General features: G+C 40.0%; 1 long non-coding RNA gene across 1 annotated transcript; it reads right to left on the reverse strand.

Moving 5' to 3' along the window:
- Window positions 1–327: 327 nt before the first annotated feature.
- LOC148881132 (uncharacterized) lies at window positions 328–1,248 on the reverse strand. The gene is made up of 2 exons (XR_016104756.1): window positions 1,036–1,248; window positions 328–575 (listed from the first exon to the last, which is right to left on the reverse strand). It is a non-coding gene; the product is annotated as an uncharacterized LOC148881132 (long non-coding RNA).
- Window positions 1,249–15,412: the final 14,164 nt, after the last annotated feature.

A 15,412-nucleotide genomic window follows, 5' to 3' on the forward strand; every position in this document is an offset into this window, starting at 1 on the left:
AAAATTAAGCTTGATTTTTTTTTTCTTTTTTCAGTTTTTAGCTATATCTTTTTTATCGATAGCTACTGATATGATACACACCTGATAGGCCTCGATACCGATCCAATATGCATAAAAAAAAAAAGATAACACGTATATAAATATCCCCTTTTCGAAATTTTAAACCTTCACTACACCTTCAAAACACATTGAGAATTTTCTGCATTATAGATCAACGAGAAATAATAATAATAATAATAATAATAATAATAATAATAATAATAATATTGTTATTATTATTATTTATAATGTAGAAAGTGCGCCACTTTTACTTTAACAAAGATGACAGGCTTCAAATCCTGTAGTACAGGACTAAACTTTCAAGAAAAGAATCTTCTCTCACGCAACTTTTACAACGAATGCTATAGGAAACGATGAAAGAAGAAAGAAAACAGGCGAGACATCTTTATTTATCTGTGTGCCGTCACCAAGGTTTCTATGAATCTCAAACCGTCGAATCTTGGCGTTAGTCTATCCATATCCGAAGTTATGCGGGCGCAAGGAACCCTGTCTTTAACGGACGAGGAGAAAGAACCCTAAACACCAGAAAAAACAAAATGAAATTAGGGAAAAACATGTGGATAAAAAAAGGACGACGATGCACATTTCACAGTTTCACGCTAAGCAGCTCATACACAAGAAATCAAATAACATATTTGAGAAAAAAAATTATGAGAACGACAAAAGATAAATGAAATAAAAAAGGCTAAAAATTCAATCAAACATATTCTTAAGAGAAACATAGACGGAAAACGCTAGATCCGGAATTAGAAATCGAATTCAAAAATCGTAACGACGAAAACACTCGACCCGTAGAGCAATCTCTGTGAATCCATCTAATGGGGAGGAAATTATTGAAATGACCTAGATCGTAGTCGTTTGGGGACCAAAACATCAGAGTATATGGAAAAAAAAAAGAAATTAAAGTAAAACGCATTTCAGGTCCCAGAAACAAGAAAAACTATGATGCCAATCATCAAAGATTTAAAACGATACCTGCTTCGAAGAAGGACGGAGAGCGATGTTGGGATCCACGGGGGAGGTGAAAGCCACGGCAGATGCGGCGAGAACCGACGTGACGAGAGAGAAGTATATCTTCATCTCAACCCTCCTGGTTACCTAATCGTAAGAATAGCAGAAAAACGGACGATAATGACACCGAAATCCGACGCCACCAACGGTGCCGGATTACGATTATCGCCGCTGCTCTGCGATTATTTTTTTCTGTATCCGATCTGTCGTGATGGAAACATTCGTCCGTCCTTTATACTCTGGATATTTAATGAAATTTAACTTTATTTTGAGTTCCGAAGCAAGGGTTGATCGTTTCTGCGGTTCTGCCCGGGGGGCTGCCGGTTTTCGGTTTCCTTCCAAGCCGATACCATACATGATGCGAGCCATGCCTGGGCCCTAAAAATTCTCGGCCTGAACAGCCCGGCTGGCGGCCTGGCGCTAAAAGCGTATGGATATTTTGGACATTTTATATATATATTTAAAAAATCGAGGGAGAATGATGGTTCAGCCCATGTCAGCATTTTTGGGCCAAAAAGTACAGTTGGCAAAGGTACAGGTTCAGAATTGATGCCAATTCATGGGCCCGTATTGATGTATAGAATGAGGGTTTTTGAATGTCTATAACTCTATACAGTAGAAATAAAAAATTTGCATTGGATTTATCCGTATTTTTTCGAAAAATCTAATAAGGAAAACTTATTTGAAAGTTAGAAAGTTGAAAAAAAGTGATTGTAATTATCAAACTTTAGAGAGGTCTAAGCAACAGGTAGAAATCCCCTTAAGCTTTTTTAGATGATGTTCTGCATCATGATGATTCACACCTGATTTTTTGAAAATTAGTGAATACTGAAATCAGTAATTTTCCAAAAAATCAAATTTTTATGTTATTTGCTTTCATTTCCTCCAAGTCAATAGATTTTTTTTGGGAAATCACTTTTGAGATTGTATGGTATTGATTTTTGAGAGGTTATTTTTCATTAAAGCATTGGAACACCTTCTCACCCCTGCCAAACAAAAAATTGGAATCACCTAAAAGTCACTGAATGTGGTGGTCTCTTGCACAGGCTGAGGCTCGATTTTTCTAATTTCCCAGAAATTAAAATAATTAATATATATTTGGCATGAATGCTGCAGATGGAGTACATCTCCAAATGCTTGTAAAATTGATGTGTAGTGTGCTCAAATACGAACAGTCAGATAGGTCAAAGGTCTCCACCTGGGATTTAATTGATGGGTAATAAATGTGAACAAGTCCCTCTTGCTTGACAGTTGAGATCTCTTACCCACAAAACATATTCTATGATCCGACTCTGCACATTTCGTTGGAATGGATTTTATTGACAAGAGATCCAGACTTTTCACTTGACTAGCAATTCATCGCTATTACCTTACGAGTCACGTCAAGCAACCAATACAGCTACGGACATCACCTAAATTTATTACTATTAATTACTACAATTTTTTAGACAAATAAAGGATTTCATTCATTTCAATTTTGAATTTCAGAGCATACAATGGAAATCAAAGTAGTAAATTGATGGAAATCCTTGCCAATTTTATGTACAGCTCTGTTAGCATTCCACTTAATATGACAAACTCATGAGAAACAGGACACATGTTAAAGAAGACCACTGTAGCTTGCAATTACGGTTTTTATAGTGGTGAGAGAGTCCACCAACAGGAGGTTGACTATTTGTTTCACGTCGCCTTTGAAAGCATTTGATTGAACTGCAAATCCATAGTGGAGAAAAGCCTACGCTTCCACCAGAATTGGCGATCCAATATGGAGTGGAACTGCTCTAGAGTAAACGTGATTTTCATGATGGCCTCTAATAAGGTATTGACATCAGCTTTAGTAAAGTAATTCCTACTGCTCCATCATCAATGTTTACTTTTAGTTTGTCATATTAAAAGTTGGAATTAGTGTAAAACGTCACACTGTTTATAGTGTAAAGTTTTATATCAATAAAATCGATGTATTTTTTATATCGATTGTCAATATAAAACTTTAGAGGTGATGAAGTTTTACATCTATTATTAATGTAAAATTATATTCCATCCAAACGTACGCAATATTGAACCGAAGTATAATTTTATATCGATAGTAATTATACCCTCTTTTCAAACACATACAATGTAAAATGCAGCCTTAGTCATCGAGTTTTGACCACAAAGTTTGTGGTAAGTTGATGGCTTCACTTCTTGTAGTTGATGTAGACATGAAAAAGTCACTAGCACATCTTGCAAGATTAATTATAGCAATAGGGTTGGTAGTGCGCAATCTGGATACTCCTAATTGGAAGATGACCTAGACCTTAGTCGCGTGGTGAGTTGGACTAAGCTGTAAAATAAAGGATCAGAGAGCCCGGGGTGGTTAACCCAACGAGGTCGCTCCAATGCTTAAGTCAATACTATATTACGGATGCAAGCTAAATACTTAAGTGCCAGAGTGCTAATGAGCAAATAATCGCGCATACCTTTTTGTGTTATTTAAGTTGGTGCCTTTATATAGGATTTGTTTGGCGTGGGCTTCACGCACTGCATTCGAGATTTCTGAGAGGTCGCCTAACCGATCCAAGATCCCCGGAAGTAACCACTACGCACATTGACCATCCTTCAGAACACTCGGTACGTGGGCCAACTTCCTAGCTCGAGCACAAGTCGCAAGTTGCCTCTTAGACCTCAGTCAAGTCAACAAGCCCTCGAAGGAGGTTGCTTCTCGTGTCGATGTCACATCGGCCAGTGACGACGTGCTACAGGTCAGCCCTAGACAAGCTTCTCCTAATTGACCTAAGTTGTGGTCGAAGTCGCTAGGTTGGAGCGAAGACGAACCACGATCTGGGACTCCAAATCATCGCTTAGGTGGTGTCCACGTGTCATCCAATTGTTCTAAGATGTCATGTGTCATGATGTGACTAGAGGGCCAAATCCACACTCATCAAGGGTTAAAAACCATTTGTTCAAAAACATGCTCATTTATGTATGTCCATGTCACCCACAACACTGATGAGCCACACAAGAAGTCCCACCATACTGATACTTCGATTCCGAAACCCCTCCATGTTTAAGGTTCAAATTGGAGCCAAACCATACAGGTTGGATCACTGGACAGTATTAAGAGAATGTGTTCCAAGGACTTGAACCGTTTTGAAGTACGTAGCGCTAAAGGAAGAGTGCCCAAAGATGTTTCCTCTAGTAACATGAGTAGGAATCCACATCAAATGATCTATTTTTTAAGATGTAGGGAGCGGTAGCTATCCTTACGATTGTCTCATTTGTTTCTGTAGGGAGAAGAACAAAATCAAGCAAATTATAACCAAGTTTCAAAAACAGTGAAAAAATGTTTTTCTCCCTCTTTGTGTGAATCTGTTAGAAAACAATTTAGTAGAGCTTAAACCAAAGAACAAGCACACATGAACACAACCAACTTTACGTGGAAAAACCTTTCCGGTGTGGAAAAGAAAAAACCACGGTCACCCAAAAATTTTCACTATCAAGAAAGTGGTTGTACAAGGGTCTAGATAAAACTAGAGTCATACAATCAGCAAATCATAAAGAAAATATGTTTTTTGGAAACTAACAAATATCTCAAGATAATGGATAAATCTCACCCAAAATGGAGGTACTGTTCGCGGACTCAGATCTCACAAACCAGTGAGCCAAATCAGATCTCCACCGTTCAGATTGAAGAACCTTAAGTCTGCAAAGTTTCAACTCAATTGGACCACAAACGACCTTCGATTGGAGCACAAGATGAAAAATTGCATAGACTGGAATTTCAATAATCTGCTCCTTTTCTCTCTCCGTTTTTCCATGGGATTCTCTTCCTTTTTTTTTCTCTTCTTCTCCCATTCTTTTTAGCAACTAACACCACTAAAAGGTTATTTCCTTTTCCTATTTTCATTTGAGCAAGAATATCCTCATCCATAGACTCAAAAATACCACATGAACTTCTTGGGCCATCCTCCACATAAGAGGGAAACCCAACATTTTCTAGGGTGAAAAGCATATGGATCCTCCCTATAAGATATGTCGGCCTGATTACTGAGGTGATGGAAGAGAGTTGGTGTTGTGTACATATGGAACTGGAGTTGATAGCCAAGGATCATGTAATATATCAAACACATGAGCAGTTGTTCTTCAATTTAATGTTCCAAAACGAGTTGATATATAGCCAAGGATCCTATTACTTGCATGCATGGTAGGAGTGTGACAAAAGCATGTTTTAGAATACACTGATCGAGCGTCGCACACTCCAACTTAAGTCATATCCATCACTTTTAATTTTTGTTTATTTTCCTCCGAACCGAAGAATAACAAATTAGCTATAGTAATCGGCCACAGAAGAGACGACGTACGAATTAGCATTGGCTTTCCTCGGTCAACAAAAACAACTCATGAAATTTGGTCATCCCTTGACATTTTAATTTATAATGTTCAACTGAACTGACTGGTGGAAGCTGGTGGGTGGGAAACTGGGGCCTTCATTTCTGATAGAGATCTAGCTAGGAACGAACCAAGAACTAGAAGCAACCCCAGCCCAACAGTGGTAGTCATGTCTATCCACATAATTAACATATAGTCAAAAGACAACAAGCCAAATGGTCTATCGTTGTGTATGACTCGGAAGTTGCGTTGAATCGAGCTCACCTAGTTCCTACTTCCGACCAAAGCCCCACACTGATCAGGAATTTTCCTCCCAACTTCCCCTATTCTGTTTTTTTTTTTTTTTTTTTTTTGTTTAATTAACTCAACCAGCCCTCCGCCTATAAATCTAACCACTCTTCAATGGAGAGCAATCTCAGGGACCTTTCCCACCAGATCTACTGGTTTCTCTTTCTTTTATTCCTGTATCGCACGAACCACCGGGGTGGGGGTGTTCACCTTCAAGTGACCTAGTAGATTCAACCATGATGTCGATTTTCAGTTCCTTTGAAGCCCTGTGTGCAGAATTCTTGGGCCAGACTGTTGGTTTTTCTTCGGCTCCGTTCATGGCTGAGATGAAACTAAATGGAGATTTAAGGTCAGTGTCGATTAAGGAGACAGAGAAGAAGAATAAAGAGGCAAATTCCTTACCCCCTATGCACGGTAAAGCTGGCGAGCAGCGGAAGCAGCACAAACAGCCGCGGTTCGCTCTGGAGTTGGATGGGTTGAACGGTTTCGAAACCATCATTCCTTACTAACCTTTTCGTTGCAATGTATTGTAAATTTGTAATACTCCAATTTATGATCTTGCTCGCGTTGTGTGGCTGATCAGCGGCATCCCCTTTTATTATTCGTCTATGCTTCTTTCTAAACCTCCTAACTTGGAAGTTGTACAACAGATCATCCTGATCTTTAATTCTATTTATTCATTGATTGCTTCGTTTCTCTTAATTTGTTCTCCATATCCCCTCACACGATCCTTTTTTTTTTTTTTTTTGATTTTTCAAATTTCTATTCATATCTTCTTCGTAGTTTCCCTATAAGCTGTCACTGCTTTGATAGATAAGAAGAGGGAAAACAGAAAGTTGAGAGTAGTCGCAGGAAACGTAATTTCACCCATGTGGATGTGGCCATGCCATCCTCCCCATGCCCCCCAGTCGGGATCAGGTATATACGGTGAACCCACCGAAAGCTTTTGCTTCTCACAACTCCTGAATTTTACCAAATGATCAATTTCGACCTTAAAAAATAAAAATGGCAATTTTTTGACCTTACATTTTGTAAAATGGTCAGTTATATATAGGCAAAAGCATACGGCGTTAGCAGATCCATTACACAGCACCGCTAAAGTTTGAAAAATGCTACTTTCGATCTAAAGTTTAAATACGATCCACTTTAATAAATTAAGTAAAATTATTTTAGGGTTTAATTAAACGATATTAAATTATTTAAATTTTTTTACCAAAAAAGTATTTAATTTACTTAATTAAATAAATTGCACTAATTAAAATAATTAAGTAAATTAAATTAATTAAGGAGATGAAGTTAATTAATTAAATTTAATAAAACAAAACTAATCGATCTAAATAATTAAATTAAGGCAATTAAAGTTTCAAAAACCAACCCAAAACATAACCACTTTGGTCACTGGTTTTTAGTTCAACGGTTTGATTCTTTGGTCCAAATTGATCAATCCATGACATTTTGAAAAATAAAAATTAAGTATAATTAAAATAAATAATGACCCAAAACCATTTATAGGATCAAATGGTCTAGCGCTTCAATCATTTAGGTCAGTAGCTTGTTGATCAAGCTAAAAATTTTGGGTGGTCAATTTGTTTTACCTAAGAATTGGCCAATTGTCTAGTTCTATTTTATACCAGGCTTGGAATTAAAATAAAAAAAAAAAACATTTTGGTTACCAAAGTGTTGTCCTGGACAGTTGAACTACAAAATTGCTCAATCCAATAAATAGTTTTTGAGTAATTTTTATTTTAATTATATATTTTTTATTTTTTAAATATCATGGGCTGATCCATTCCGGCCAGACGATAGAACTGTTGACCTAGAAACTAGTGGCCAAAGTGGTTTCATTTTGGGTCAGTTTTCAAATTATTGCTTAATTGGCTTAATTTAATTGTTTAGATTGATTAACTTTATTTATTTAATTAATTAATTTTGTTTTCTTAATTAATTTAATTGCTTAATTTACTTAGCGGTTTTAATCAGTGTAATTTATTTTATTTAATTAATTAACTTTATTAATTAAGTAAATTAAAACTTAATTATATTTTAGGGTCATTTAATTCGATTCAGGCGGTTAACCGTTTAAACGGTTTTGACTGTTTTTTATTTTTATTTTTTAATTTTTTTTATCAAAACAGGCCAACCATTCGGTTACCGTTAGACAATTCAACCTGAGAACCAGACCCCTAATCAGTTCCGAGTCTATTTTAAAAACTTTGGTTCAAACGTCATCTGTTTAATGGCCTTCTAAAAAGTCTAGGTCGATAATGACCATTTTTATTCTTTAGGGTTTTTTTTTTTTTATTATTTTTTTTGCAAAGCTCAGGGGTTGTCACATTTTTAGCACCAACAATTTTTGAACTTTGTGAAAAGGTCAATTTCAACCATAAAGATTCTGAAAGGTCGTTTTTGACCCCAAGACTTTGGTATAAAGACTATTTGTACAAAAACATACTATGTTTAAAATGTGTTGACATTTCCATTTAAGATCGATTAAAGATATAGCATTGTTCAAGTAAAAAATATCTGTAGATTAATACCCTATATAGGGCTTAGTCCCACTTGCTCCAAGAACTTCAAAATTTATCAAAATTTTAATTCATTGGTAATTAACATTAAGCTTTTCAACAATACATTTTAATTGACCATGAACTAAAATTTTATTAATTAACAATAAACTTAATTCAAAGTAAATTAAACCATAAATCTATAATTTCACTAAGTTGACCATAATTTCTGATAATTTAATGAAATGTAAGCATGAATTTATCGATTTAGTGAACTTTTAATAATTTCTTTTCTTCTTGAAACAATGATTACATTTCTTTTAGGTGATGTTTGATATCAATGATGATTCTTCATTGCCGATTATCTAGGAATCGACGATTGTTTAAAAATTACCAAAGATTGTTGTTTGGTATCATTTTTGCCATGTAAAGTTGATTTTTTGAAAATGGGCTTTGAGTTTGTTTGGTACTGATAAGGACCAACTATTTTTGTATTAAAGTTATTATTCAATGCGATGTTTGATGCATGTCATACTCAAAAAATTGGAATCAGCTAGAGATCAAGAAATCACCAAAAAGTTGATCCCTAAAAAAAAGGATGATTTCAAGATCGATTTGGCCAATTTCTTAAAAAGCACCGAAATCGGCTGACCAAACAAAAATTTCAACGTTGATTCCTCTAACACTAATATGGCTCCAACATGGCATTGATTTTCAAGAAATCATCATTGATGCTAAACCTCACCTTAATATCTTTTATCATCGTATTGGACATCAAAATTTTACATGCATCGCATGGGACCCTACTAATCTATATATATACTAAAGTAATTAAAGTCATGTTAGATGGTTTCTCCCTTCTCCTTTATCCCAACCGAGAGCTCTCCACCCCTCTTTTCTTTAGCCTTCTTTGCTCTCTCAAGAAGCCACCTCAAAGTCTCCTCTCCCCTTTCCACTTATCTCAACAGTTGGGATCAGGTATGCATAACATTGTAAGCACCCTAAATGAGCACTTAGGAACTTTTTTGACACCTGTCCCTTAAAATACCCGCAGTATTCACAAGACGACAAAAAAGCACATGTAACTATATGGGCCTTCATTTGAGCAAAATTGGCACGGTTGAATCAAATTTATGTGCGGATACCATTTCCGGCACATAAAAAAAGGACCAAGTCGCCCAAATTCCCCAACCTTTCCCATTTTAATATATATATATATATAGTTAGATTTATGAGCAAGGGAAATACATAGAAAAGGGAGAGAATAATAAAAATATGAAGTAAAAATAATTAATTAAAAATCATCAAGAAAAAATAAAATCAATAAAAACATAAGGAAATATAAAAGATAAAAAAAATTTAAAAATCAAAAATAAGAAAAATAAAATAAAATAAACAAATGGGGGTTCTATAGGAAAATAACAAAAACAATAATACAAAAATATAAAAATATAATAAAATAAAATAAATATAATTAGGAGGGCAATCCTTGCTCCATGAAATGAAGAATTTGAAGACAAAAATTCATACGGTCTAAAACTTTTACCTGTCAATGTTCATATATATCTAAGTGCATATTTACATTTATACAAAATTTAGAATATATTTCTACAAAAAAATAAAAATAAAAATAAAATTATTATTGTAATTGTAAGTTTGATCAAAATGAAGAAGCAATTAAGAAATTCAAACAACAAAAAATTGTTACTTCATCAGCCCAAGAAATGTCATTAGCAAAATATACAAGCCTTGCCGAATTCAAAACATTGATACAACAAAAAATAAATAAAAAAATTAGATACTGATGAAGGGTGATTTGGCCCCGACTTAGCAAAAAGGGGACACGTGGACACGACTTGACCAAGAGATGACAACTCAGCCTGGCAAGTTTAATTCGCAACAATTGAGCTCGGGTATTCAGTCACCTCGGCATAAGGGCCGCCTCGACATAAGGCTCACCTCGATGTAGGGCCACCTCGGCACAAAGCTCACCTCGGTATTCAATCCAATTCGGAACTAAAAGACCGAAGTATTAGCTCGGGACCAACAACTCGAATCGCCATGTAACTGATTCCCGCGTAACCAACTCTAGAGGTCTCTCCAACAAATCCCAAATCTCTCGAGATCACGATGAGATAATAGATCCCGACTTTTCCGAGATCACGATGAGGACTTATCCCGACTTTATCAGAGTCGGAAGTGGAACGATAAGCCTTACTTGTATATTGCTCATTCGAAAGCGGAACAAACTCTATCTCCACACCCCGGATATCCCGGAGCTCTTTCGTGGTCTCCACGACTACATCAGTATATAAAGGCACCAACCCTGATGGTGCAAGGTATGCGTGAATTTTCTACTCTCTAGCTCTCTAGCTCTCTAAGCTCTCTAAGCTTTTCAGCTCGCATCAGTTTACTGACTTAAGCATCGGAGCGACCTCATTGGGCTAGCCACCTGGGTTCTCTGATCCTTTCTTGCAGATTCACCTAGCTCGCCACCCAAGTGTAAGCCAATTCATCCTCCAGCAAGGAGTAGTCAGATCGCGCAACATCAATTGGCGTCGTCTATGGGAATTCGATCAAAAAGTCTCTCACAATCATCACTCTGAATCAATGGCATCTTCTAGTCATGCCAGACAGAGTAGTGAGATGAACATCTCTGGGGGGCAACCTCAACTTCCTTCAGTGTGCATTGGCCAGTTCACCATCCCGCTTACTACGGCTAGAGTCCTAACACTGACCATGCCACAAAACACCACACAGGTGAACGCCCCACTTCCCCTAGTGGTAGGCGTAGTCTTTTCTGAGCCGTTTGTGGTTCCCCCCAGAGATGGACAGTCCTAGTTCGATGACCTGGTGTAGTGTGTGCGGGCCCTTCAGGTCCAAATGTAGCAGGTCTAGTAATTTTAGTAGTACCAGCAGTATGTATTCTACCAACAGTACCAATAGTAGTTCCCCCCACTGCCGCATAGCTAGCAGTCGGTTCCACCTCGGCACCTAGGGGTCCAACAGAACCAGAACCGACCTCGCGTGAACCAGGACATCATTTGATCTCCCCATTGAAGCGAAGAGACTTCCCAAGGTCCAGTTCCTCCTAGAAGTCAAGTCTCACCTCGCGTGAGGAGAGACGGTCAGATCACTCCACCTGCTTCACAAGGGAACCTCGGAAACAGGTCCGGGGACACCTAGCCTAATAGGGCTAATATTCCTCGGCATTCGCAGCAAGATGGGTCGTTTGTAGGTAACCGGTTCGGGGTTCTGGGTGTGAACTCAAAGCAAGACCTCTCTGTCCATGATAGCCAGCCCTAGAATCCCCCGAGGAACCAGGAGTTACCTCACGGCAGAACAGTTCCAGAGCACATCGAGGTTAGCAGCACCAATGCCGAGCCGATAAAAAAGCAGCAACGGAGGCGTCGCAAGGAACGTCGAACTTCAGCCCATAACAACCAGCTTGCGAGACAAAACCAACAAGAACAGGCTAAAGGTAAGGAGGAGGTGAGCTCGGTAGCTACAAAGGCTGCTCCTCCCCTACTTTCCGGGTCGTCTCCCTGTCTCCCGAGCTCTTGGCGGCCCCGATGCCCAAAGATTTCAAAATGCCTCCCTCGGACAAATATGACGGATCTTTTGATCCTAATGATTATGTGGACTCCTTCCAGTCGTAGATGCACCTAGCTAGGGTTGATGAGTCTTGCATGTACATGGCTTTCTCCACCACTTTCAAGGGGGTAGTTCGGACGTGGTACCGGAACCTCGCACCGGGATTGATCAAGAGCTGGGCGCTAGACTTATTCATGGGCCGGGTCGGGCCAGGCTCAGGTCGGGCTTTTACTCTTCATTGATGGAAATTTGTTAGGCCCGAGCCCGAGCTCGGCTCGACCAATGGGCCTACAACTTGGGCCTGACCCAGGCCATGATAAAAATCCCGAAGCCCGAAGCCCGAGATTCATCGCCGGTGATTGTGTTTGCTGGAGCTGAGTTCATGGTGACTGTGAGCTACGACTTGCGATTTTAATAGTGATCAGTTCGCGTATGAGCAAGAGAGAGAGAGAGAGAGAGAGAGAGAGAGAGAACTTGCTGCCGCCAGTGCCTATATTCACCGCCTCACCATCGCGGTGTCTGAGATTTGAGAAGAGGAACGAGAGAGAGAAAGAAAGAGAGAGAGAGAGAGAAGGAGAGGACTCACCGTCGAAGTTGTTGCATCGGTGAACGTTCGCTGCTTCGCCGGTTGTGTGGCTGCTTGAGAGTGTGAGGACTGAGAATTGTGGAGGATGTGGAGAAGAAAGGTTCGGTTGGAAAAAAGAGTGAAAGACCCAAAGAGGTAAAATAAAGAAGGGTAGGGTTTTTAGCTTTAATTATAAGTCAGGTCGAGCTGGGCTCGGGCTGGGCTATTTCGGCAAATCCCAAGCCCTGCTCGAATTTATTGCGGGTCGGGCTTTTTGGCCCAAGGTTAAGCCCACGGGCCCATTTGCATGTTCAAGCCTGTCCGGGGGTTGGGCCGGGCCAGGCCGGCCCGTCATGCCACCCGGCCCATGAACAGGTCTACTGGGCACAGTTCAGAAAGTTATTTACCTCGCACTTCATCACCAGCAAAAAAGTGCTTGAGGTCACAAGAGAGTCTCCTCAACGTAGTTCAGAGAGAAGGGGAGTCAATTAGAAGCTACATCAAACGCTTCAATGATGCATGTCTGCAAATCCCTGACTTAGACTTGGCAGTAAGACTCATAGCAGCCAAGAAAGGCATAACTCATAGAGAGTTCAAATGGCATGTTGTGGCCAATAAACCTAAAGACACAAAATTCCTCAAGCTAGCTGACCAGTTCATCGGAACCGAAGAAGAGATGAACCAGAAGACTGACAACCCGACGGAAAAAAGAAAAAGAGACAGTAACAACACAGGTAATGACGGGCACAAAAGAAGAAAGAGCAAGTCCCTGAGCAGGGGGGAAACAAGTCGGGGAGCTGATCTCCTTTGCGATCTCGCAAGTCAGGTCGACGCTCCAGGACCCCACCTGTTGAAAGGACGAACTACACACCTCTCAACGTTAAGCGAGGAGAAATCCTAATGGCCATCAAGGACTCCTTCTTTGTCAAGTGACCTCCTAGGTTGAGGGGAGATCCTGCAACAAGAAACAAGAACGTCTACTATCACTTCTAGAGAGACCATGGGCACAATACAGAGAACTGCAGAAACCTCCGTGACGAGATAGAGGAGCTCATCCACTGGGGGTACCTGAAAAACTTTGTATAGCGAGAAGAAAGAAACTAGGCAGATCGGCAGGGGGACCATAGAAGGAATGCTCTTGAGTCCAGCAATAGGCAAAACGAGCAGCCGCCATGGCAGTTGCTCAAGGAGAGACCAATCCGCGGGGTAATCAATATGATTACTAGTGGGTCCATCATCGCAGGGTGTACTTCAGCAGCCAGGCAAACCTCAGTTCCCAAATTAGGGAACGAAGAGGAGAACTCGCTTCAGCGACCCCGACTTGAAGACCCATCTACTTCACGGAGGACAATGCACGCGGGATCCAGTATCCTCACGGTGATGCCCTAGTGATAAAGCTGAGGCTTAACGACTTCGAAGTCAAGCGCATCCTAGTGGACTCGGGTTGCTCGGTAGACATGTTATTCAAGGACACCTTCAACAAGCTGCAACTCTAGAAGAGTGACCTAAAGCTGACAAATACTCCCCTGGTAGGCTTCAGTGGCGAGGAGGTCAGACCTCTCAGGCGAGTCTCAGTACCTGTAGAGGTCAGCACGTGGTTGAATATCGTAAGGTTCGAGCACACGTTTCTGGTAGTTGCAACTCCCTCTCATTACAATGCCATAGTAGGTCGACCCATTACGCACACCCTACGTGCGGTAGTATCCACCTACTATCTGACAATGAAGTTCCCAACGGATTATGGAGTGGGGGTTGTGCGAGGTGACTAGCTCGAATCTCACAAATGCTACGTAGCCGCCCTCAAGGGGAAAACCAAACTAGCGGATGACATCGAGCTCGAGCGACCAACAAAGTAGGCTGACGAGTGAGCTACACCGACAGTAGAGACGGTCCACATCCCAGTCTCAACTGATGACCCAGCTAAGACTCTCCAGATCAGCGTTTCGATCGAGGAGCCACTTCGATCTTAGCTGGTAAGCTTTTTATTAAGAAATTTAGATGTATTTGCTTGGTCCGCGGTAGAAATGCCCGGAATAGACTCTAAGATTTTAACTCATAAGCTAAATATCGATTCCTTAGTCAGGCCAGTTAGACAGAAAAAGCACCACCTTGCCCCGGAACACTGGAGGATAGTTGATGAAGAGGTCGGGAAGCTCTTAGCGATAGACTTCATCATGGAAGTCCATTACACGAGCTGGGTAGCTAACCCTGTTCTGATAAAAAAGGCTAATGACAAGTGGAGCATGTGCATCGATTATACCGACCTGAGTAGAACCTGCCCAAAAGACTGCTTCCTACTGCCCAAGATCGACCACCTAGTGGACGCAACCTCAGGGCATGAGTTGCTGAGCTTCCTGGATGCCTACTCTGGTTACAACCAGATCAGGATGGACCCCGCTGATGAAGAAAAGATGGCCTTTATAACTGGGCTCAAGTTGTATTGCTACAGGGTCATGCCCTTCGGATTAAAAAATGCTGGGGCGACCTTTCAAAGACTTGTAAACAAAATGTTTGAGCCGTTAATCGGCAATAAAGTCGAGTAGTATGTTGATGACATGGTCGTAAAGACCCAATATTCAAAATTTTTGTTAAATGATTTGCAAAGTATTTTCCAAATTTTGCGAAAATATAATATGAAATTAAATCCCAACAAGTGTGTCTTCGGGGCCACCTCGGTTAAGTTTTTGGGCTACATAGTCAACCGATGTGGCATCAAAGCCAACCCGAAAAAAATAAAGGCCATCTTAGATATGAGACCACCCCACAAATTAAAAGAGGTTTAGAGGCTGAATGGTCGGATAGCCGCCTTGAGCCGTTTTATGTTCAAGTTGGCAGATTGCTGCCTACCCTTTTTTAAAGCCATAAAAAAGAGTAAAGACTTCGAGTGGACTGCATAGTGTCAGCTCGCCTTCGACAAGCTAAAAAGATACTTAGATAGTACCCCAGTTTTGACCTGACCTAAGGAAGGGGATATTTTAAAACTGTACCTCTCTGCGAGTGATGAGGTGGTCAGCTCGATACT

This window comes from Nelumbo lutea, chromosome 1 (genome assembly GCF_056320005.1).
Source record: "Nelumbo lutea isolate HS-2025 chromosome 1, American lotus-T2T, whole genome shotgun sequence".
NCBI classification, from domain to species: Eukaryota; Viridiplantae; Streptophyta; class Magnoliopsida; order Proteales; family Nelumbonaceae; genus Nelumbo; species Nelumbo lutea.